Consider the following 26536-nt stretch of genomic DNA (forward strand, 5'->3'; position numbering starts at 1 on the left):
TGTTAATTATGTATTTGTATTAAATATGGTTACAGGTAAATCTGAATTAAAGAAACAATAAACATATTGCTGTTGGATGCAACCAAAGCTGTTCTGAGAGGATAATTTTAGTAGGAAAATACTTAGGTTAGAAAAGAGGAAAGATCAACAAGATGACTTTTTCCTTCAAAAAACCTAGAAAAAGACCAAAGTTCACTCCAAACTACTGGGATGTAGAAAATAATAAACACAGTTCTAAATAAGAAAACAATATAGAAAAATCAAAGAAGAGATAGCTGGTTCTTTGATCAATTCAATTTAAAAGAAAGAAAACACAAACAATCAATTCAAGAAAGAGCAGGCCTATAGCTTCTGCTAAGAATAATAAAGACATGTAATGAACAAATTTATATATATGAATACACCAAGATAAGAGAGAACATTCCTCAAAGGTCACAAACACTAAAGCAACACAGATTAAACATAAATATTGTTACAACCATTAAATAAATTGAATTGGCAACTTAAATGTACCCATTTCATATAGACCAATGACTTCACCAAACATGTTAAAAGTTCACATATTGGATACAACATTTTCCAGAATATAGGAAAGACTTGCCTATGCACTTTTTGAGGCCAGGATAGTAGAGGATAGGAAAGGTAGCAGAATACAACAGTTACTAATAGGGCATTATGTAAAAATGTGGATATGTAACCGATGTGATTCTGCAATCTGTATTTGGGGTAAAATTGGGAGTTCATAACCAACTCGAATCTAATGTATGAAATACGATATGTCAAGAGCTTTATAATGTTTTGAACAACCAATAAAAAAAATAAATTAAAAAAAAATAAATAAAATAAAATAAAATTTTAATCGGAAAAAAAATTTGGATTAAGCTAGTACAAAAAGCAATCCACAGATCAATGTCTCTGATGGTCTTTGATAACATCCATCTTCAAGAAATTATCAAAATCATCATCATCATCATCATCATCATCATCATCATCTCAATCATGAGAAAAGGAATTTTATATACCAGGCCCAAGATGCTGCTTCTCTAGGTATGTGAGACTGTTTCAAGATTTGAAAATTCATTAGTGCAATCTACCTTGTTAGGAAAACAAAGAAAAAATTCATAGGACCCTACCAATTGATACAGAAGAATCATTTGATATAATTAAAAACTCCTTCATCCACTAATGGCAAAGAAAAAGAAAAACACAATTAGCAATTAGAAAAAGAGAGCTTTCTCAACTTGATAAAGAGTCTAAGCAAACCTACAGGCAACATTCTCCCCAATGGTGAAAGACTGAACACTTTTCCTAAGATAGGGAATACATGGAGCAAGTCTACCTTCATTACTGCTAGCACATTAATGCAGATCGTAGCAAGCACAATGAGTCAAAGGAAATAAATTTTTTAAAGTGGACAGATTGAAAAAGAGAAAAGGAAACCATTCCTGTTTGTAAAATAAGTGTCTATTAAAAAAAATTTCAAGGAATCTGAAAAAAAAAAACTTTTAGAACTAATATGAAAATTTATCAAGCTGGTAGCATGTAAGTTAAACACACATAAGTAAGTTGATCTCCAGACGATAAAAACAAGCAAATGGAAGATGATTTTTAAACACAGTAGTAGCATTTGCTCCAAAGGAAATGAAACATTTATTTGTAAACCTTAAAATATAAGCTGAAGGTGAAAAAGGTAAATTATAAAATTCTAATGAAAGACATAAAAAAAAATAGAGATGGACCGACTGTGTTTTGGGGGAGGGAAAACTAAAAATGTTGATTCTTCTCAAATTGACCTACAGATCTAACAATTTATAGCTCAATCCTAGCAAGTAGAGTTATTTTTTCTACATATGGAGTAGCTTTGTCTAACATTTATGTTAAAAAGACAAATCTCGAAATAGAACATTGTAGAAACCTTGAGAAAGAAGAATACAGTAGGATCACTGTAGTCTATATAAATATTTAATGAGCAAGCAGAGTAAAGAAAGTGACATTATAGAACTGGACACACACCTAGAATTGGACAGAATAAACAGCACAGAAATATATCCACACCAATGTGCCCAACTGATTTTTGACAAAAGTGCCACAATATTTTCTTTTAATGTTAAAAGGCTGCCTTTTCTATCAGTTATTGGACAGTTACATAACTAGTAAAGAATGAACCTTGACACAAACCCTGCACACCTTAATCAAAATTGTCTCAGACACAGAATTAAACAGCATGCATAGAAAAATAAAACTTTTAGAAAAAAAAGTTGTCATGAAATAGTCTTACTTTCTAATCAGTACCTCACAGGCTGAGCGAAAATACTTCCAAAAAAAGCATCTGACAAAATGTGGATTTAAAATATATGCATATAATGGCATAATAGTTTTAAAAGGCAATCCAGTTAATGAAAGAAAAACATAAATAGACCTATCTCAAAAAGTGACGTGCACATGAGAATATATCCATCACTCACTAGCCATTAAGAAACACAAATCAAAACCACACGAGATACTGCTAAATGAGAGAAGCTAATATTTTGTCTATGTGTGTGCATGATTAAAATGCCAAATGTTGATTATTATGAAGAGCTCTATCCCTCATACTTTGGTGGTGAGCATATTAAAATTCTATAGACACTCTGGAAAATAATTTGGTATTTTCTTAAAAAAATCACCAAAACACACATTTATTTACAACTGGATCTGGTAATCACACCCTTACCCACATATCCCAGAGAAATAAAATGTTACATCCACACAACTATTTGCACATGAATATTCTTGAAAGCATTATTTTTAATACCATAGCTGCAACAGCCAAGTCACCTCTCAATAGGTAATATCCTCTCTTCCTCAGAACATGGGGAATACACTAAAGTGAGATTAACTAAATCTGGGAAAGTAGGTGTTTAAAAATTCAAATTTTAAATAAATGTCAACTGAGATTGTTTACTTTTTCCTGTCTAAATTTTGATAAATTGTCTTTATCAAACAAATGATAGAATTTTTGGCATGAAACCATTATAGAATTGTAAAATATTTTGGTTTATGTATGACTAGTAATAATGATTCTCCATCCTTAATATTTGTAGATATTTTTATTTTTGTTCTAGAGAGTTCTTACGTGGGATTATTCTCACTAATCCTTTCAAGGGATTCAAGGTTGGTCTTGTAGATTTTTTTCCTATTCTTTTCTATGTTTCTGTCTCATTAATTTCTGTCTTTATCTGAATGGTTTCCATTCTATATTATGTGTAACCTCTCTATATACAGTATTGCATTTTGTACAGAAGGCAATTAATTTAATGGTAACTCAAATTAACCTTCTTACTGCTAGGTTTTGACTTTGGGTTAGAGGGTTGAGGGTGATAAGGTGGACCTCCCTCTAGACTTTTAATATTTTCTCTTAGTAAAATCTTTTCTTATCTTAGATGAATGCCTGGGGACTTAGCAAGATGATTCCACCAGACCTCAGCTGATACCAATATATCCCAATAGTGTCTGATATTTATATCCCTATTTCACTCACAACAATTCAGCACATAGGTGTAGCCAAATTCACAGTCAAGCAAGGAAGCACCGCCCAAGGACATAAAACAATTAACAAAAAGGAAGACCTCTTCAAAAAAACTATAAGTAGGTATACTCTAAGACCCAGTGATTCCCAACTCTGGGTATATAGCCCAAGAAATGGAGTCAATATTACAAAAAGGCCCCTATATGCCCATTTTATTGCAATAATATTGATAATAGCTATGATTTGGAATCAGCCTAACTTCCCTTACAAAAGAAAAATGGAAAAGAAAAATGCAATTTGTATAAATGGTGGAATATTCAGATGTCAAAAAAAGTAAAATTCTGTCTTTATCAACAAAACAGATGCAAGTGCTATCAGTTCAAACTGTCATCACTGGACCTTACCTGTAAGCAGTTTTTAATAAAATATACATCTTGCATGCCCTCTCTGGGTGCTTTCTTTGGTCTCTTGGCAACCCATTCCACTACTCTAGCAAAGTGGGCTGCAGACAGTACACCCCCACATCTCTGACAATGTGCCATGCAAGTTTCAACTGCTTCGATGTCTCTGAACTCAGAACTCGAGTTCTGCTTCTTTCCAACCCCTATGCTGTAGTCCAGATAGTATCCCCAGTCCGAAAGCCAAATTGAATCCCAATCAGCCTATTGTAACATATCTCTTTCATTTTGTTCTACTTACTAATTGCATAAGGTAGGGTGAACCAAACAGACTATAGTTACCATATTTTTAATCACATTATCTCTCAGTTCTGATATAGCAAAATAATCTGACCCATCACTCTCATTTGCCTCTTACCAATCTGTTCAACCAAAATAAATATCTTACACACTTATTTTCTCACATATTTCCAAAACCTTCTAGCTCCCGAAAGCCTTTTGGAAACCATTCACGTTCCAATGATTCGCATGTGAACCTACTTAAGATTCTGGGCGTATTTTTGCATCCTCACACTCACCATTCTGTTTTTTCTCTCTAAAAAGAACTTCTTATATACCTAGATCTCTCCTTTTTTTTTCTTCTTCTTCTTGTTTTATTTATTTATTGATTGATAAATGATTTGTGATTTCCAGTAAAGTAAAAGTATCTGTTTTAGTCAATATGATTTCCAAGAAATTTGCCATATTTGCCTGGGGGGGGAGGTGTTTGTTATCTGTTTCCCCAACAACATTATAGAGTATAAAGCGTCCGTTTTCTTGCCAACACTAGCACCTTAACCAAATTAAAACACAGAAAATATCAAAACTTACCTTAACAAATAAAGAATCTTCTTGTAATGATCCCCACTTGCTATATGAAAACACTGGGAAATTTGGGGCTAAATATGACCTATTTCAAACAAACATTGAAATTTCATTGTATTAATATCATTAATAATAACTTCTAGAACAGTGAAATGAATCAAGATTTACTATCAATGTTTTAAGTCCAAATATCTAAACTAAAATAGACTCACCTGTCTTAATATTGTATTATCTACATAAGAAAAAATACAAAACAAAATTAACTACTATAACCAGGACTAGTATGGAGCTGTGATGAATTCAGAATGATAAATTGTTCAATGCAAACTTCATGCAATAATAGGAATTTCGTATTTCAAGAGACTTTTATTTAAGATCCACCTTCAATAGATACCATGGGATGAATATCTTAATATTTGCTAACACTTAAAAATGGGTTAATCTATTTTTTTATTAAATAGTTTTCATGAAATTATACTATGATTAAAACAACCTTCAATTCCTCAGTGCCCTAAAAAGAACAATGAGTGTTCATGAGTCTCCTGGAGTCTCAACTTCACTCTGAAATCTAGGAAAGGCATGCCTTACCCTTAAACATGCCTTTTTGTAGCAAAAAGGCAAAAGAAGCTGTGTAAGCATATGTTAGTCCTAAAGCTTAGTTCACAGGGGATACTGGTATTTTGCTCAAATTTCACAAGCTAAACAATTTTTGTGGATGCACTTGACAAAAAGTGGTGAGAGGTATTATTTTCCCATGGGATGAAATGAAGATTAAGCAACAAGCTATCAGGATCACAGGCACCAAAACACATTTCAAGGCCAGACTAGAATAGATGCTGGGGCACTCACAGACTTCTTTCTTTCCCTCTTCACTCTTTATATCTATTTCATTTTCTCTCATTCCTGACAAATTTTTCTTCTCAATTTAGAACCAAAACTGTAATCTTCCCAATGCAGAAAAAAAATGTTATTTATCAGTTTATTCAAGGAAACTGAATGTATGTATAGATTCAAGGAAAATATCTAAATTTAGGTGCAAGATCCTGGATAATAAATAATGGCATGAAAGCAGAGTCACATTTTTTTATCTGTAAAGCATGCAAATGAAGGTAGTGGAAATAGGATACAGAAGTCGTATTCAGGGGAAAAATTATATGTTAAAAGAAATCTAACATAATTATAACACTTCAGTTTTCAAGTTTATTCACCTTAGGCCCTCAGAAGTATATTTTTTTACTCCTACATGAAACTACAAAGGAGTCTGGCTTAAATAGCAAAGGGATAATTGATCACTAAAAAACCAATATTCCATGTAAGGAAAATAAATAAATAAATAAGAAATTAGCACTGATTTAAGAGTAAAATTAGAATTTGAAGGAAAGTTAATTGATTTCAAAGGAGATCATTTCAAGAAAAATAAAATGGGCATTCTAAAACTGAAACATATCACACTGAAAATTTTTAATTTAATAAATATATCAAAGAGATTTTGGTGGCCAAGAACTGAATTGGTAAAGCATAAATACTTCAAAATTCACACATATGCATACACACACAAATATAAACAACAACAAAACATGTACTGAAAAATTCACTTAAGATGAACTTTTAGAACAAAAAACTATATGAATGAATATGATTCATGAGGTATTGTTCATTGAAAACAAAAGGAAAATTTGCAGAAACACACCAATTCAGAAAGCATTCTATGCATTTATTTCAACTGAAGAAAATAATCTGCAAGTTTTCTGACTAACCAATATCAGGGTCTGCATAAAAGTTGCAATATCAAGAAAAATAAGAAGATAGTGATAATCAATAAAGCCAGCACTATATTTTCATCTGAAGTGTATAAACACTTTTAGTATCACTGAAGGATCATTATGATACAAATTCAAGATGTAAGAAACATAAGTGGGAAATTCTAAAATCAATCAGACAAAATATGAATAGAACTGTTGAAATGAAAATTAAATTTTTATAGCCGTAAATCCTAAAAAGAAGGCAATCGATAGACTGGGCAGCATACCTGCAACATCTAGAACAAATCAAAGGGTTAATATACACAGAAAATATAATTTCTCCCAAGCTGATTGTAAAAAAAAAAAACTAAAAAGAAAAATAAATTATATATTAAAAATAAATATTTCAAAACCAAGGGAATAAAAATAAAGCCACAAAGAAAAAGCTAAATCTAGGGGAAGGGTTCAATTAGAATGGTGGACAAATATTTGAAAACATATGGCATGCTCCAAGTAGTGGAAAAAAAGTAGGGAAATATATCTTGAACTGTTTTACTATGAAGTGGAATCCTTTATGTATTAATTGGCAATAATAAAAGAGTAAAATTGTGCATTTGGTTGAGGATATAGAGATTAGAGATAGCTTTGAATTGTTAGTGGCAGTCAGTATGCACTTCTTCAACTAAAATATTTGCAGTGTATGCCACACATGAATGTTTTCTCATTTATGACGTAACAATTTCACAGGTGCCTCTGAGGAAGTCAAGAACAAGAACAATGACATCCACAGACAACTTTTCTTGGCATTGTTGTTAATCAATTGAGTAAAATTAATGGACATCCCTACAAATATTGGTGGATAAATAATAGGTAAGACATATTGATTTGATGTCTACATATGCACTGAATATAAATGAACTCATTTTGTATATATACATCAATATGAATCAATCCTAAATAATGATCTTACATAAAATGCTACATACCAAACTACCAGAAAACTACAATATGCACAATAAAAAAATAAGCAAATATTTGTCCCTTTCTGGGTAATGTGAGGGTAGATTCAGTACTTTTACTAACCTCAACCAGATTTGGTGTAGGATTCAAGTGAATTTTGGCTGACCTTGAATGAGACTTATAGGGTATTTTGGCTGCAATCCATGTGACACTGCTTCCAGGAAGTTAGTTCAAGTATATTTTCATGGCAATGGTAGACAAACTTGATGGGAAGCAGAAAATCACAAAGCTGTTTTCAACCCTCTGTTTATGTCAGCTAACACTCTTTGAACAAATTAAGTAACATAGCCACAAATGAGCTAGTTAATTTTGGGGGCCAACACTAAATTGAAAATGCAAGATCCCTTATTGAAAATGACTAAGACTCTCAATAGAGCAATAACAGAGCATTCAAGTAGGTGGCTATAGATTGCATTTGCAATGTCCTCCAAGGCCCATGGGTTAAATGACAGGTCGCCAGGCTATAAGCACTATTGGAATGTGGTAGAACTTTTAAGAGTTGTGGTTATTGTAGGAGGCTTTGGGTCATTGGGTACATGGGAACTTTGGTCTCCTCCTCATTCTCTCTTATTTGCTTCTCATCTATCAGGTAAATGGCTTGCTTTACGATGTGCTCCCTGACACGATATGCTACCTTGAGAAAAGATATTTTGGCACATCATGCATTATTTTGGACAATTAAACTGGTACTGACTTTTCAGAAAATAATTGGTCATAATTATATAAAATATTATAATTATATAAAAATATTTCTAGAACTATTAGTGCATTAAAACATGTGAGTAATACACAATGCCTGCCTTTAGAGATTATTGTGAAAATTAAATAAGTATATGGAAATTGTTAATTTAATCTGTTTGGCAAGCAGTATGTGCTTAATAAATGTCAGCCACTTTTGTCATTGTTGCTATTTATTATTGTCATTTTATTGGTACTTCTTGATCTGGCATCCCATTTCTTGATGTCAAAACTATAAAGCAAAATATATATATAAGAATTTATATATAAGGATGCTCACTGTAGGGTTCCAGAGAGACATTCCCTGAAAATAATATTATCCATGATTCTACATAATGTGGATTGTTATCTATTAAAGAATGTCATGCTGAGAATAACAAGATATACATTGCACATTATTAATAAAATCTACCAGTTTCAAATTAATATAGATGTTTGTAGAAAAACAAACTTTTCTGTCCATTTCTATGTGTTGTTTTAAAGATAGAATTTAGAATAGGAAATTACTGAAGGTTATGTACAAAGTTAATGCCATTGGTTTTCTAACAGAATAAAAGGAGAAAAGAGAATTTATAGATAGAAAAGGATAAACTGTAGCAAAATGATAAAAAACATTATTGTGAGGTGCAACAAAATGTGAAAGAACTTAAAAAAGAGTGAACTTCAGTTCACAGCAATTCATGAATGGAAAGCATAAAATCAGAGAAGAGTTGAAGGGCAAGTATCTATATTGTAACTTTGGAAGTAAAAACAAAGGAAATATGTGATTGGCTACGGTTATTAACTTTTCTTTTAGTTCCCTTGTGGGAAGGTCCCTGATCATATAATTATGCCTTACTTGAGCACTTTAGATTCGCTGGGCTTAAGTTTTATTTTGCCAACACTGGCATTTACAAAGAAAGACCCACTTTAAGTTGTAATTATGTGTACAACTTATGGCTATTTTCATGGTCTATCTGATTTCTTTCTTTTTCTTTTTTTTTTTTGGTTGAGGAACTTCTCAGGCCTGATCTCCATTTTAATTTTAATTTTTATTTTGACAAGTGTAATGTGAATTAAGATGCTTAAAAAATATAAATATGTAAAATGATCTCTACAGGTAAAAAAAATTAAACAGACATAAAAAAGGCCTTTGATTATTGCATTTCTGCTTACATTTTAAGGAGTAAAATAGAATAATTCTCATTCATCAAACATGCATTAATATTTCTATCATTAAATTAGAATTTGGCTAGATTATTAAATCACAATTAATGTTTGAAATTCAAGCCTAACATTAACTCCAAAGCAGATACAATGTGTTAAAGAAATGAAGTATTTATGCTTTTATTTAAGCTCAATTTAGGGTGGTGATTATAAAAACAACTGTATGAAAAGAAAAATGGACACTTACTGTTTTTTGAGAGAGAGAATGTATGTTTTCTCCTCAATAGTGATACTATAGGTCACCTGCAGCAAAGTATTAAAAGAGAAAATAGTCGTTAGAAATTTTAGATCCTTAAAAGTAAAAAGCTAAGATTTTTTATATGTATATACTCTTTCATACACATGAATTATGTACTGCACACCTCAAAATTGAAGTTTATGACAGAATTATTCATAACTAAATTTAAATTCAATCAAAATCCTCTGAACTACCTATTTTAAAATATAGTATTAATTGTTGTCAACCATAATTCTGCTGCTGTGCTATAGAACATTGCAAGTTATTTTTCCTGTGCAGATACACTTGTGTGCCTGTTAAGCACAAAATAAAGAAAGAAAAAAACATGGATGAAATTGATGAACTATTTATTAACTCATATTTAATGTCATGTGGGAGCTTCTCAACATTACTTATGAAATAAAAATGAAAAAAAGGAAAAAAACTCCTAAGGATAGGAAAAAAAGGGAAAAAATGAAGCTCTTTTGTAAATAATATGTATGTAATACATAAAAAGTCAAAAGAAACAGAAACCTATTACTATTATTAACTATTTAAAATTCTTATTTGCAGTATTGATATATACAGTTACATACACAAATATATGGTTTATTTCTATACAATGAGAAACAATTATAAAATAAACTTTAAAAATACCATTTTACATAGTGTGAGTAAACCTTAAACATATGCAGACTTGGGCTGGGATTGTGGCTCAGTGGTAGAGCGCTTGCCTAGCATGTGTGAGGCGCTGGGTTTGATTCTCAGCACCACATATAAATAAATGAATAAAATAAAGCTTCACCAACATCTAAAAAATTTTTAAAGCATATATGCAGTCTACTTATAATTGAAAATACAAAACATGACAGAGAACAATCAAATTAGACAAATACATAGAAAAAAATCACATTCATAAATTAACTTGATATTATTGAAATTTCATTTCACTCAAAAATTGACTTGTAGATTGAATATTATCTATTACAAAATCCCAGGAGCTGTTTGTAAAATTTGGCAAGACAATGTACAAGATTTACATATTAAAAAATGAAACAGGCAAAATAATTAAAAAAAGCAAAAGCAGAAAAATACCAAATTTCAGAGACTTATGATGAAATGATGATAATTAAGGTAGTGTGCCATTTGTGTAAGAGCAACTATATGATTTGGAAAGAAGTGAAGATATTTTGAAATACATATCCTAAAAATATTTACCTGTGTACTCATTGATCCTATGTAGATGAACTACCAAAGCCTTATGAAACGATGTACATGTCAAAAGTTTTGTAAAATATGTGATATTACAACCATATAAAGACTCAGATGATCATTACAAATGTGTATGTCCATGTGTAAATATTCACATACTTTAAATTTACTATCTTTAAAACCAAGGTAAATATTCACTGTATTCACAATTGTTTGTGCTGTCTAGATTTAACTTTGCAATGTACATCCTTTTTAAATGATATAATGTCCTTTTTCTGAAGGTTTTATATATACATATGGATACCTATATAGCCATGAAGTTTTCTGGCTTTTGTTTTTTTATTTTATTTTGTATTCCAGTTTAAAATTGGTACAAGGTCAATGTTAGCATGATCTCATGTGCAAGACCATACATCATTAAATGTATATATTTTGTAAGAGTCCTGTAAATGGTACACTCCATTTTGCATTCCAAAAATTTGGGGCACTGTTTGTATTGTTTTGTTCTTCAGTTTCTGTTTTAAAATAATTACATATAATTCCTACATTACCTAAAAAAAATTTAAAAAAAATCAAAGATTGTTCTCAAACTAAAACACTCCTTAGCATGGTAAATTAGAACACAAACAGAATTTCACAAAGGAATGTACATAAATTGATCTGGGCCATAGTACAGTAAAAATAAAGCACGGATAAATTTTATAAAATTGATTTCTTAATTACGTGTGTTTCTGTAACATCCTTACGGTTGGTGTTTTTGTCAAACTTCTCCGGCACTGTAATTTGCAGAAGTGATGATTTAGAGCCTGCAGCAAGAAAAAGCACAGGTCAACGTTCCCCAGTGGGGAGCAGAATCTTCAGTCTTCACTTGTCTCCTTTCCCTTCATCACCTTTTAAACTCCCAAGCCCTAGCATTTGCACACACTCCAAGCTCCAAAACTACACCTTGCTGATCCCAGGTAGAAGATCCTGTGAGAGCAAGAGATTTGCTATCCAGAGACACTTTGGGGCCTGTTGACCTCAGTCCTGAACGGAAGACCCCATCCCAGGGTCCGGACCCCATGCAGACTCTCTCTTTCCCGCACCTCCACAGGAGATGCACCTCTTCTTATACAGGTCACATAAATGAGGGACAAGTATCCCGGGTTTGCAGGGAGCCTTCTCACCACCAGGGCTCAGGGGCCTTCAAGGATCAGAGCCTTGAAACAGGTTTGGCTCTGCTGCATCCTTCACCAGTCTGAGCTTTCTGGAGCGAGGAGGCTGAAGCTCATCTTGCTAAAGGTCTCTGCTAAAGGCTGCCCTCAGATCCAGTTGGGCCCTTTACTTACTCTGGCCACCAGAGGTCGGCCACGCCAGGCCTGAGAGGATTATCAGGAGAGACAGTATTGTGTGGTTAACCGGCCTGGCCACAGTGATGGCGGTTGTAATGCAATGCCTGGGTCTCGTGGCCACCAACTGCGGGGCTCTTGCAGGGCGGGGTCAAAGGAATTCCCGGGGAGCCAGACAGGAGTAAAGATTGGAGGGCGTGGCTGGTCTGTCCAGGCCCAAGGCAGCTCTGTGGATTGCAGAATCCAGCCTTCTACAGCCCCAAAGGTGCCCCTTCACATCTCCCCTGTACTTGCTAAAGCACATTAAGGCCTGCACTTCTGTGCACTGGTGCCTTTTCCCAAAAGCTTGACATTTACAGTGTATTGCGGTGTAACGTAAAGGTTTTATAAACCATGTTTTCTCCTTTAGATATTTGATAGGGAAGTTTTTGGTAGTGTTTGTATTCCATATCAAAGCTTTGTGGGCCAATGGGTAAACTATTGTATTAAAGGAAAATACAAACCTCAAAAAATTCACAATATGTTTTGTAGCAGACAATTGCTTATTATAACTATATCTACTACTGAATTTCTACTTCTTAAATCTCAGGTAAAAAAAAAAAAAATAGACCCAAATGCAAATGTCTGGCATGGTGGTACATGCGTGTAATCCCAGGAGTCTGGAGGCTGAGGCAGGAGGATTGTTGAGTTCAAAGCCAATCTCAGCAAAAGCAAGGTGCTAAGCAACTCAGTGAGACTCTGTCTCTAAATAAAATACAAAATAGGTCTGGGGATGTGGCTCAGTGGTTGAGTTCAATCCCCACTAACAAAAATAACAGCCTTCCCCCCAAACAAACAAACAAACAAAAAAACAACTAATTATTGTGTTATGGTTAAGATGGATTCTAAGAAAACTTAGAAGTTTAAACAAAGTTCTATATATGAATGTATGTACAGTTCTCCTTTGGTATATGTAGGGAATTGTTTTTAGGATCCTCAGTGGATACCAAATCTGTGAATGTTCAAGTCCCTTAAATAAAATAAAATATAACCTGCAAACATCTCCCTATATACTTAAAATCATCTCTGGATTATTCATAATACCTGATACATTGTAAATGTTGTGTAAATTGTTGTTATGCTATCATGTTTACAGAATAATGACAGGAAAAAACCACCTGATTTTGTTAAGAATATATATATTTAATATTGTAGCTCCATGGTTGATTTAATCTACATATATGGAAACTGCAGAAACAGAGGACCTACTACCTTTGTTTTATTATCTTCATTGACTTATAAGCAAAAATTATAACTAAACAATGACCCTGTAAAAACAATTAAAAATCTACTTGTTCACTTTTGTACAGTTTTGTTTCTTAGAAAAACCTATGGCTTAAAGACATTAAATAAATAGCCAAAATAAAACTTTTTCTCTATAAATACAGAGCTTACAAATGGAAAGATAGCAGAGTTAACATGGAGAGAACTTTCCTTTTATGGATTAATATTACAGTCGTCTTGAATTGTTAAACCACAACACAAAGAAAAGACCACCAACTCCAATTTTAAATCAGATTAAAGCAAGCTTGTATTTATGTACACTGAAACTGGCCAGGACTGTCTCTCCCAAAAACCCTGGGTTAGAGAACAATACCCTAACTCTCTAGGAGCATATGTGAAAGACAACAGTCCCAAATTCTAATCTGGGACAGAAAAGATCCGTTCTTTATAGGACATATCAGGGCACATACAGGATTGCCTGGAGCCCTTAGTTTGGGCAATGATTTAGCAGATAAAACTACAGATGACATACATACTCCATGCCAATTGTCAAACCATTAAACTGTTAAACTGTCATAACTGTCAAACCACCCCTGGCTCTATTAATATGCAGAGCTGTTCCTCAATAAATGGGCATTTTCTCCAATGATGAGCCTTGTTTGTTCTTTCATGGGTCATTCACAGTGGCTCCCCATATTATACCACTATGAAATGTCTCACTCAGTTTCTGGTATGGATCCTTACATCAATTTGTTAATGTCTAACCAGTTTTTATGCTTAGAGGATAAATTTAAGTCTTTTTTATATTTCTGTGTAAATTTAAATTTTTTCTCTTTCAACCTATCTATGTTCTTATGTTTAAAGTATGGATCTTAAAAATCACAAGTTTGAATACAGCATTTAAATGATGAATAGAATATTAAGTGTATTTTTAAAATTATATATTATTGTCATTTCATATTTACTTTTTTCTAGGACTGCTCAATTTTTAAACATATTTAAATACACATACAGGACTTTCATCCTGGAAAAATTCCTCTTGTATTTCTTTTTATGTGTGCTTTGCAGTGAGCAATGTCTGAGCATTTGGCTGTTTTTAAAATGTTTTTATAATATTGTAATTTGTGTGGGGTATTTTCAGTGAAAGTGAAATTCTTTTCTAAGAATCATCTCTTGGAGAAATTCAAATGCAGATACACTTTAACCTTGCTTTCATTTATGATAATACAAGTGCAATCTCATTATTCATCTAAATAATGTAATTCTTATTTTATTTTTTGTCTTATTTTCATACACATTACACATTGATTATCCATAGTTTCATTATGATTTACCAAAATGTGATAATCCTTTAATTTATTCTGCTTGAATTTAGTGAGAAGATTGAATATGTAGGTTAATTACTTTCTCAAACATTTGGCCAAAAGGTTTAGGCTAAAATTCATCTTTGCATTAACACTTATTTCAATTAGACACATTGGGTTTTAGAAATTATGTACAGAAAATTTCACTCTGTGGAATACAGTCTTATAGGTACTGAAATGTGTGCAGGCTCATGTTACTACTACAGTAATCACGTCAAAGATTTATTTTCCCTCTGGCTACCACTTTGTAGTCATACACCACTGTCAATCCCCAGCAACAAATCTTCTCTCTGTCCATACAGGTTTGCTTTTTCCAGAGTGTCATACATAATACACATATATTTGAGACTTATTTATGTTATCAAGTGGTTCAATTGTTCTCTCTTTATTATTTCTAAGGAGATTCCCATCAAAAAGATGTACAATAATTTGTTCATTCATTCATTCACTAAAGGACTTTAGTTTATAGATTTGACAGTTGTGGGAAAAAAGGTGTTATAGACATATTCACACAAAGTTTGTGTATGCTGAAGTTTGTTTTTGTGGGTAAATACCTAGAGATGAGTTTGATGTACCATATAGTATGTATATATCTAATGTTATAAGAAGCAAACTATTTTGCAAACTGGCTTTACCAGATGTGCTTGCTTTCCCTTTCAACCCATTATGTGAGTCTGGACTCTGCCCAGTCAGTTCATATTTTCACCACCATATGATATGTTCAGTTTTGTTATGTTGTTTCATTTTTCTCTGTCATATGTTAGGTGTGTAGTCCTATCCCATTTTGGTGTATATTTTAACTTTTTATGCTAAAATAATAGTAGATTTAAAGACCTACAAAGAACATACGAGAGAAGTCCCATATAACCCTTACTCAGCCTCTCCCAACATTAAAATGTTCCTTTTCTACACTATCCAAACTGTGAATGGCATTGGAAAAACAGGCAAGACTATAACCAATTGCATCAATGTATGTGCAGTCATCTCTGTGTGTATATGTGTGTTTGTGTGTTTAGTGCTATGCTATCTTGCCATGTTTACATTCATGTAATGACTTCCACAATCAAGATGCATGATCATATAATCATTACATTGCTCCCTACATTACCCCTCATGGATATATTAAGATCCTTTTTCTACATTGCTAACTCCTGAAAACCACTGAACAGTTCTCTATCTCTTTAATTGTGTGATTGCTTGACTATGATTTAAATGGAATCACAAATTCTGTATCCCTATGAGATCGGCTTCCTTTTTTCTCTTGTGTAATATCCATGATGCACATCCAAGTTTTTCCATGTTTGAATTCACTTATCTTTACTGATAACTAGAACTCCCTTGTGTAGATATATCAGAAATATTTCAGCCATTCACTTACTGAAGGACTTTTGTATGTTATCAATTTTTAGCTATTATAAATCAGTTTGTTATGAATATTTACAAAGAAGATTTTACTTAAAATTAGAATTTTAATTCTCTGGGATATATGTCTCAGAGTAAAATTGCTGGATTATATTTTAAGCTTTTTACTGCTCAAAGGAAACTATTTTGCAGAGTTGATGTTTCCAACAATGACACACAAATATACCCACTTCTTGTATGTTATCAATTTTTAGCTATTATAAATCAGTTTGTTATGAATATTTACAAAGAAGATTTTACTTAAAAATAGAATTTTAATTCTCTGGGATATATGTCTCAGAGTAAAATTGCTGGACTATATTTTAAGCTTTTTACAGCTCAAAATAAATTATTTTGCAGAGTTGATGTTTCCAACAATGACACACGAATGACCCACTTCTTTGCAATCTCACCAACACTTGTTGAAAATACTAGTATTTGTTTTAGCCATTCTATTTGCATTTACTCATGTTTCTCATGGTTTTAATTCACACTTCCATATATGTAATGATATGGACCATCTTTAACTGTTCATTTGTCATCTTTTTCATCCCATCTAGGGAACATTTTTTGCATGTATTTTACTATTTCTAATTGGGTTGTTTGTGTTTTTTAAATGTTGAGCTTTAAAAAACTATGCTTTACAGACATGTGTTTTGTTGGATGTGTGATTTGCCTATATTTTCTCTAGGTCTCTATTTTTTTTTTCTCCAAGAGTTTTAAAATTTTTATTTAGAAGACATTGCCTTTTTTCTTTTATGAAAAAGTCCCTCAGTTTTTGTGCTATGGCATTTCAAAAAGGTCTAGCTTTATGGTTTACACTTAACCACATGCTACATCTTGACTTACAATTTTTTGAAGAGTGAGCAATCAAAACTGTTTTGTGTCCATTTACTCTAGTAAAACCTTTTGAAAAAGTGACCCCTCATCTGTTGAGTTGGGGTTTTCTACCTCTGTCAAAAACTAATTAGATGTATTTGTTGGTGTACTTTTTCAGTTCTCTCTTCTCTTCCATTTATCTGTGTGTCATTTGATTTTTTTAGTTCCCCATTTTCACTTTGAAAAACAATTCTTCTCACTCTGTTCTTTGTTTTCAACATTGTTGTGGCTATTTCTACTATCTCTATACTTCATAGAATCAATTTCCCTATGCTTACAAGAAACCTTACTGTGACTTTGATATAAATGGTATTGGTGCCAATCACCTTAGTATTGAATCTTCCTTTGTTTGAATGTGGCATGTCCCTATTTAATTCTTTGATATCTTTTATAAGATTATTGGAACTTTCACCATATATCTCACATGTGTGGTTATTTCATTATTTATTGTTCAATTTTCATTATAATAATTGTAAATGGTGTTGGTTTATTTGTTTTGACTTCCACTTCATTGGTAATATATAGATATACAATTGAGGTGTGTGTGTGTGTGTGTGTGTGTGTGTGTGTATGTGTTAATTCTATATTCTGCAGCATAGTTAATTTGATTTTTAGTTATGAAATTTTCTATGTTCCTTGTGATTTTTAATGAGGAAAAAATTGGCTTTATGAGAAAATATTTCTATATATCACCATTAATTTTTATGCTATCTGTAGGAATATTTTAAATAATCTTACATTTGAGGAAATTTCCACTCAATAGCTAGGTTTTGAATGTTGTGTTGTAGATGATGGTACTATTGATAATTACAAATGCCTTTCACTGTCATTTGATATGGTCTTATGATGTTGCTTCTTGGGCTGTTAACAATATGGATTACACTGAGTTTCTGAATATTGTACCGATCCTTTTTTATATTTTTAATTTGTTCAAATTAGTTATACATGACAGAAGAATATCATACATAAATGGAGTATAACTTCTCATTCTTTTGGTTGTACAAGATGTAGAATTACTTGGTTATGTAACATATATGCAAATAGGGTAAAAATGTTAAATTCATTCTACTATCCTGCCTACCCTATTTTCACACCCCTCCCTTCACTTTCCTCTTCCTAATGCAAAATAATTTTATTCTTCCCTCGTCCTCACCCCACACTTCTGTTATTGTATCAGAGAAAACATTTGGACTTTGGTTTTTTGGGATTGGTTTATTTTGCTTAGCATGATATTTTTCATCTCCATCCATTTACTGCAAATGCCATCATCTCATTCTTCTTTAAGGCTGAGTAATATTCTATTGTGTATATAGATCACATTTTTCTTATCCATGCATCTGTTGAAGGGCACACTAGGTTGGTTCTATAGTTTATCATGAATTGAGCTGCTATAAACACTGATATGGCTGCACCACTGCAATATGCTGGTTTTAAGTCCTTTGGGTATAAACCCATGAGTGGGATAACTCAGTCATATGGTGGTTCCATTCCAAGTGTTCTAGTGAACAGTTTCTTTTTGATGGCTCTAATGAGCAATGTTTATTTTTGTCTAATTTTAATTGTGTTAAAGAATGTGAATACACTAAAAAACATTCACTTTAAATGTATGAATGTGCACTTTAAATGTATGAATTTCAAATACCTTTATATATTGATAAAGGCATTTGAAACACCAATTGGAATGGTGCTACTTACACCCTTCTCCTCATTGCCACTACCTTATTTCAGGCCATGTGGTTCACCCCCAGCCTGATATTAGCAATATCAGGAACCAAATGTCTAGGCATCACAGCACCTCTCTGGAATTCAGAAATCAAGTGGTCCCAGCACCTCAATCCAACCCTATCTTTCCACAAATTCAGCCCAGGAACCCTATTCTATTAAAGACTTGGAAAAGAAACACATACTGGCAGGTTACCCCCTGATGAGAGGGTCCTTTCCACTTCCTCCGAAACACACTAAGTGCTGTCATATTCAAGGGCCAACCATCATGGGCCCATTTATTAAAAATTACATCTGTCCCTCTTAAGGTTTTACAGATCTATATAACCTCATGCCACCACAAAAAAAAAGAAAGAAAGAAAAGAAAAGGATTCCTCTTCATGTGAGCCACATTTTCAAGTATATCCTAAATTCTTTATGTATGCATATTCTCTAAAAGGCTATGACATGATTTCAGAATGGGTGCAAAATGTTATAACTGAATTTGTTCACTCCACAAAATATCCTTGCATACTAAAAAATACATTTAGAAAATCATATAGAAAGTAAATTAATTCTTTGTGAATACTAAGTACACTGTCAATATTGCTGAAGTTTTAGAACATAAGTTGTCATAAGAATGTCAAACAGAATTATTAACACATGTGTACATAAAAAAAAGGTTTTTTTAAAATCTTCTTACTCTGTACCACCTATGGACTCACAAGTACTCTCTTCTACTAGCGTTTCATGTCTATTCCCATGCAACTTCTACATAAAACAAATTGAAATATTTGTGATCAATGTGGAAAAAATTCTCAATATTAGTGATATGTCTACTTCAAGAAAGAAACATGTCAAGGACATTTATTGCTTTAACATGTGAAGAATCCAAATGCAAATGACCAGTTTCATTATATGCATAACCCCAAAGCTCTGAAATAAGAATGATCAAAGCAAAAAAAAAATACTTAATATATGCATTTAATATCTTATGTAAACATTAAAGTGATAAAAATAAATGTGAAATGTATAGGATTTACAGGATAGCATAATTTAGTGAGAGTAGTATTATTATACCTTCGTTAAATAATGGGTTGAGATGCATAGTACCTGTGTCTAAGTGAGGTCATACTTTACTAACACTGGAATAGAACCTGTGATCACAGAGTATGCTTTCATTTAATAAATATTTACTACTGTGTTTACTCAATGAAATTCCTCTTTTAGGTAATAGAACACTCAAATATCAACTAAGAAAGCCAGAGAAAGGAGAGAAGTGAAAGTAATCCACAACCGCATATACATAAGTGATGATTTTACTAGTAATTTCAGAGAAAGACTGAACCCTCTCTTCAGTGGACAATGAGATAATGATTTTACATCTTGAGTTTGAGAACTTATACCTATAAAGTGAATAAATGTCCCTAACTATATCTGCCTAACAGGATAGACCTTTAATGCTAACTACAGAATTACTAAACCCCATTCTTCCTAAATGCATAATGTTTACATCTTCACTGGCCTTTGACCAATTCAGGCGAAAAACAAAACATTCTGATCTGGCAGCACCTTCACACCTGCAGCATTCCTCTCTCTTTTCAAATCCCAAAGCGCAGTGACTCTTCGCAAGACGTTTTCTACTCCATCTCTGAAAATCTTTCTTAACTCTTCTGAGAATTTTAGGGTGGGTGACAGTGAAAGTACAAATGCTCTTTTATATGGAACTCCAGACTCTCCTTGTTGGTCCAGAGGTACTGAAGTATTTGGTAGTTATTCACAGCACCTGGGAAATTTGGCCTTACTTCCTGTTCCTTTCTTCAGACATACCGGCTCATCACTATTTGAACAGCTCTAAGGGCAAGATACTTAGACTTGTGGGAGTGTAAACACAGAACAACTCAGTTGCTCCTCCACACTCCAGAACCCAGCAGATCTGAAACACACACCTTATTTGCCTCTTCCAGAGGTGGCTTTCAGCCTCACCAAAAACCATGTCAAAACTTAATAGGGAACCAACCAACTGGGTATTCTGATTCCAGGAAGAGTTGAGGAAATCGAAAAGCCCTCAAAGGCATTGGTTTGCTGATATATGTTATACATATAACCCTCTGGAAGATAAAGGATCCCAAATTTATAGGTATATCCGTTTCAGTGAAGGCCAATTTCAAACCACTCTTTTTAGAAGACTTGAAAAGAGAGGCAGCAGGGCACACAGTATAATACTTTATACTAATCCCACTATAAAGATATGGTAACTATAACCTCAAGAGCAAAAATGAAACTAAATTCTAAAACAATAATGATCAGTCTAAGTATTTTTAACTTATTATTTAAATTTAAATCATGTATGACAGCTAAGGAGCATAAATTCTGACATTTTAAATGATTCTGCTCTTGTGAGCATGTGTGAACTAGCTCCAGCTCACCACTACCAAGGAAATTGGTACACAGCAGAAATAGAGCCAAGTTCAGTATGGCCTGAACCATAAAAATGTGATGAACATAAGAATACAAATTAGGTCCATGGCCAAAAAGGGGTTATGTGGGTAAATGGCCCTGAAGTTGTTGCTTCTTTAGTTTCATGGTAAATCTACTTTTGGTAAAACAGATTTCTCAACACACTAAAACAGGTGTACAAGGAAAAGTGGTAGCCTTAAAGGGATTGGATTCAGATCATGTCTGAGTAAATGCCAAGTCAGAGTTTGTAGGCACTCTGAAGGAAAGTGAGGTGGTCAGACTACGGTAAGTAGAGTCAGACCTATAAGTAGAAGAAAAGAGCCTACACTCTGCCCTTGGGCTGTGAGGATGGATAGGTCTTGTTAGTATCAGAGGATGAGAGTCTTAGGCTGTTTCTCACCTGAGTTAGAGCCACTTCTGCAGGCAAGTTAGGAAAGATAAAGTAAAAACTGGTCCTGAAAACACAGAGACAATATAGTACATAACTCAGGAGATTTTGGGCAAGGTGATTTATTTTTTTCATAGTTTCAACCCTTTAGTAGTGACAACAGAGCTGAGAGATTGTTTTTTCCTTCTTGATTCAAGCCAGTTTATGATGATAGATTTGGTACTTTCTTCTCTCTCAGATATTAGCATTCAAGGTAGTTAGGAACTATTGCTGTAGAAGAAACCAAAACACAAAATTTAAAAGATACAAGTGATTCAATATAATTAAGAAAATGAAAACTAATCCCATAAAGGAAAAAAAAACAATTACCTGTCACTTCAACTACAAATACTTTTAGTTTTTCTTTTATTTTAATCTAATATTTTTAGTTGTAGATGGACACAATACCTTTATTTTATTTATTTATTTTTATGTGGTGCTGAGAATCAAACCCAGTACCTCACACATGTGAGGCAAGCGCTCTATCACTGAGCTACAACCCCAGCCCAGATACTCTTAGTTTTATAATACACATTGCTTCCTAAAATACCCTAAGTGTTTATTTGTCCATGTTTGGTACCCATTCAAGGCAATAAATGAAGGGCCATGGAAATTTCAATTCTAAATATGTGAAATAATTTTAATTTAAAATTAAAAGGAAAAAGAAGGCTAATTCTAACTATTATATTTTATATTAAATAAAAACATCAATATGCACATAAGTGCATACATACACACACACACACACACACACACAAGGGTATATACCCATACACTGAAAGTTTTGAACAATGATCATCCCTGGATGGGCCAGGATTGACCATGATTCATTTTTTTGCATACCTGTATTTTTAAAAAATGCTTTTAATTTGTTTAAGTGTCATAAGAAGCAGAACGATTTAGATCTCACAATTTATTGAATGAGTTAGGAGAGTGAAGGTAGACAAGATTCAGGCAATTCGAGTCTTTGGGTAGACCAGAATCTTAATACCATCAAAGCTAAAAGCATCCTTTAAAATTATGAATAATGAAACAAATTAAACATAACATGAATTCAATTACTTAAGTTAACCCTACTTAATTATAAACTTAAGTATAATGGTGAAAATTACAAAATATTTTTAAAACCAAAACAATATACAAAAAGCAGGGGTTTCTTAACAGTAACTTAGATCTAAAATCTTAATTTAAATAGCATAAAAATCAATGGAAATTGGATAATGTTAAAATATGTGAAGCATCCCTCATGTTAAATGTAGTCTTCAAAGCTCTTTAATTCTATATGATCATATTATATGGTTCCTACTTCTATTTCCATACTTTTTATACCTCATTCCTTAATATCACAGTGGAAAATTACAAGTAAAATTCTATAGAATAGTAAAAGAAAGTAAATTTTAAGATATGCTAAGGCTCAGGAAATCTACCACTCACATGTCAAGTTGACTAAAAACTAATAACTCAGGAAAGTTATAACTTGACACAAATTAGCTGGTAAAGTAAACATTCTTTGATCAATCTCTTTTCTGAGAATTTATTCCAGGACCTAACTGGACAGTTGTTCCAAGATGTTTACATCCATGCAAAGGTATTTTTATAGGATGTTTGTAATAACTAAAAACTGGTAATAGCCTAAATATTCATAACAGTAGACTTTTAAAATAAATTATTTTTATGTTACAAAGTGGTGATAGACATCCATGTTTTAAGAAAAAGAAAGTTGTCCATAATATTCTTGAACAAAAGTATATGTAAGGTCTTCTAATATTTTACTTAGAAAAACATTTAAGAAGATGCACATATAAGTTGTTATCATACATCCTCTTTGGGTAATATGATTATGAGAATTTAACTTTAATTCTCACATCTCTCAAGGTTTCTTAGATATTTTAGTATGTATTCCATAGTACATTCAAATAAAAAATACTTTTTGAAAATAAGAAGGTATTTGCCTGGCTACCATACATTCTTCTTGCACATGAATTTCAGAATCTTTTCCCAATTCTTCTTGTCTATGTCTCAAAAAAAAAAAAAACAAACATTTGGGTTTACATTAAATATTTCACCATATGAACATTATTGATTTGGGGAAAGAATAGAGTAAAAACTTAAAGATGGATTGTTTCTAGTAGTTTGGTATCACAATTAGTTCTGCTATGAATACTCTCCCTCAGTGTGAATATATATATATACACACACATACATACATATACATACATACATACACACACACATTAATGGTACACACTAATTAATGGGATCTGGTGGATTATGCATTGGCTGAACTGTAAACAGTTCTGAAACTTTCACAAATTGCTTTTGCACATTTATGCTCTCTTCAAGGGTATATAAAATTTTCAGTTCTTATATGGTTTTTGTTAAAATATTAGATAATTTTTATAATATTAGATATCATGGTAGTAACATATTGTATTTTTAATTTGTGTCTTCCACCTGAATATTGAGGTTCAGAACATTTTAGTATGTGCATTGCTCAATCAAATTCTGTCTCTTTTGTAGTACATATTGAAGTATTTTACCTATATTTTTAAAATCAGTATACCTTTCTTTTACCCATTCTTTTGTAGGAGTTCTTTTTTGCATACCATTTATACATAATGTGAACAAATATACATTTGTTGAATACAAGTATGTCTTCCAATCCTGTGGATAACGTTTTCACTTTCATAGCAATATGTTTTAATGACTAGAAACTCCTAATTTCAACAAATCCGTGGGTTTTCTTTATGGTTAATATTGTTTGTGTCTTACTAAACGTAAAAATGATATTTGATATTTCCAAATTTTTATTTTAGATATTTTCTTATTTTATTTTTCACATTTATATCTAAAATAAAATTATAATGTTTTGGGGGGGCACATATTTGAAGTTGTGTTGCATTGTGTGTTTGTGTGTGTGTGTGTGTGTGTGTGTGTAAAGATTTTCAGATAGTAGTCAAGAATTTTTTTCAGTGAAAATTTTCAACCAACCACATACTAAAATCATACTTTTCAAACTGAAATCTCTCTTTTGTCATAATTAATTAAGCTTAAAATGTTAGTCTTTCAATTTATAAAAATAGCATATTCCACTAATTATTTTTCTTTAATGCTACTTCACATTGCATGTCTTTCGATGTGCATATGTGCTGAACATACCTCCATAGATTTCTAGATATTTGATGTTTCCAGGTATTTGGTATAACATATTATTCAAAATGAAATACTTACAACTACTAAAGTATACAAAATCCTAAATGTTCAGTTCAATTTCACAGTTGTATACATAAATGAAACCACAAGTTGGATTAAATATAATTTGTTATTAGTACTTCAGAAATATACTTCACTATACCATTAGGTACCATTTATACCTAAAAGTGCCCCTTATTCTATCTAGAGATTAGTTTTGTCTTGAATCATTTTTTATATAACATGAATAATCCCTTCTTGATTCTGGCTTCTTTCCATACTATGTCATTGAAATTTATCTTGGTTGCTATACCTAAATAATGTTTGTATGTTTTACTTACAGTACAGTATTCCATTAGATAAATGTGGCAGGATTTATATATTCATTCTTCTGTTGAAAACTTTTGCACATTATGAATAAATCTACAATAAGCATTATTATACTTTCAATTAAAAAATCACTCATTGCTTTTGAAGACAGAGGGATTTCTGAATCATAGGTTTACCCATTAGCTTACCTAGTGCATCCCAGATTGAAATTCACCTTTATATATGTGTTCTGCAATTTTTAATGGAATCTCTTTAAGCATCATCTCAGTAGAGGGCATCAAGGGATATTGCAGGAGGATAGAGTACAAATACAGTTATGAGTGTGAGCATATGGAGTGCTGCTCTACTCAGATGCATACCCAGAAACTGGAAACTGCTGTCTCTATGCTCCTTTTGGTGCCACTCACATAGTTTTGTCCATCCCTTCATTTTGAGTCTACGAGAGCCTTTAACTGTAAAGTGAGTATTTTGGAGTTTATTTGGATCTTGTTTTTCTTTCTTTCTTTTGTTACATTCATTCCTTTTGATTGGGTAATTTAATCTATGTTCATTTAAGTGAATTATTTTACATAAGGACATAATGGTGCCTTTTGTTAATGTTTGTCTCTGTGTGCAGCTCTTTTGTCCTTTTTTTCCTTTGGCTTTATTCCTTTGGATCTCTGGTCTAATTCCTAGGTCTTTGATCCATTTTTGAGTTTTGTTCAGGGTAAGAGATATGGGTTAAATTTCATTCTACTACATATGGATTTTCATATAATTCTTATTCATCTATAAAAATGATTAGGTTTGCTTTTTTAAATACCCCCCCCCATATTCTCTACATCAGAATGTATAAGAATGACATAGTTTGTTCCTTAAATATTTGGAGGATGTAATCATTTAAATTACTTTTCCATTTCTTTACTAATATCCAAATATGTCATTATTTATGTGTCTTATTTGCCACATGACTTTGTAGTACATCCCATTGGAGTGAGTGGAGCATATTACATACACTTTTCCATGAATGATGAGTTTGCTGTTGTGATTTATTTAATTAATCAAAATATAAGTTAAAATGATTATGCAAGGGTTGGCTTAATTTGACTTGGCTTTTGTGTCCTGATTCATGCCCAAATATCAACTTTGTAAGAAAATTTAAAATTATAGCATCCAGATCTTTAATGATATCATTGAATTAATATATATTCCCATAAATGTTAGGGTGAGTGCAAAACACCCTTCCTTCAGGATAGGACAGGGAGGGGAGATTGAAAAATTAAGAAACCAAGTTTCATTGCTTATAA

The 26536-nt window shown here is 32.3% G+C and overlaps 1 long non-coding RNA gene across 1 annotated transcript; it reads right to left on the bottom strand.

The window, feature by feature from the left end:
- Positions 1 to 6: 6 nt before the first annotated feature.
- Positions 7 to 13883, bottom strand: LOC124106005 (uncharacterized). The gene is made up of 3 exons (XR_006855963.2): positions 11629 to 13883; positions 9664 to 9719; positions 7 to 4855 (listed from the first exon to the last, which is right to left on the bottom strand). It is a non-coding gene; the product is annotated as an uncharacterized LOC124106005 (long non-coding RNA).
- Positions 13884 to 26536: the final 12653 nt, after the last annotated feature.

This window comes from Marmota monax, unplaced genomic scaffold, assembly GCF_021218885.2.
Source record: "Marmota monax isolate L192 unplaced genomic scaffold, Marmota_monax_Labrador192_F-V1.1 WCK01_AAM20220418_F8-fsc00438, whole genome shotgun sequence".
NCBI classification, from domain to species: domain Eukaryota; kingdom Metazoa; phylum Chordata; class Mammalia; order Rodentia; family Sciuridae; genus Marmota; species Marmota monax.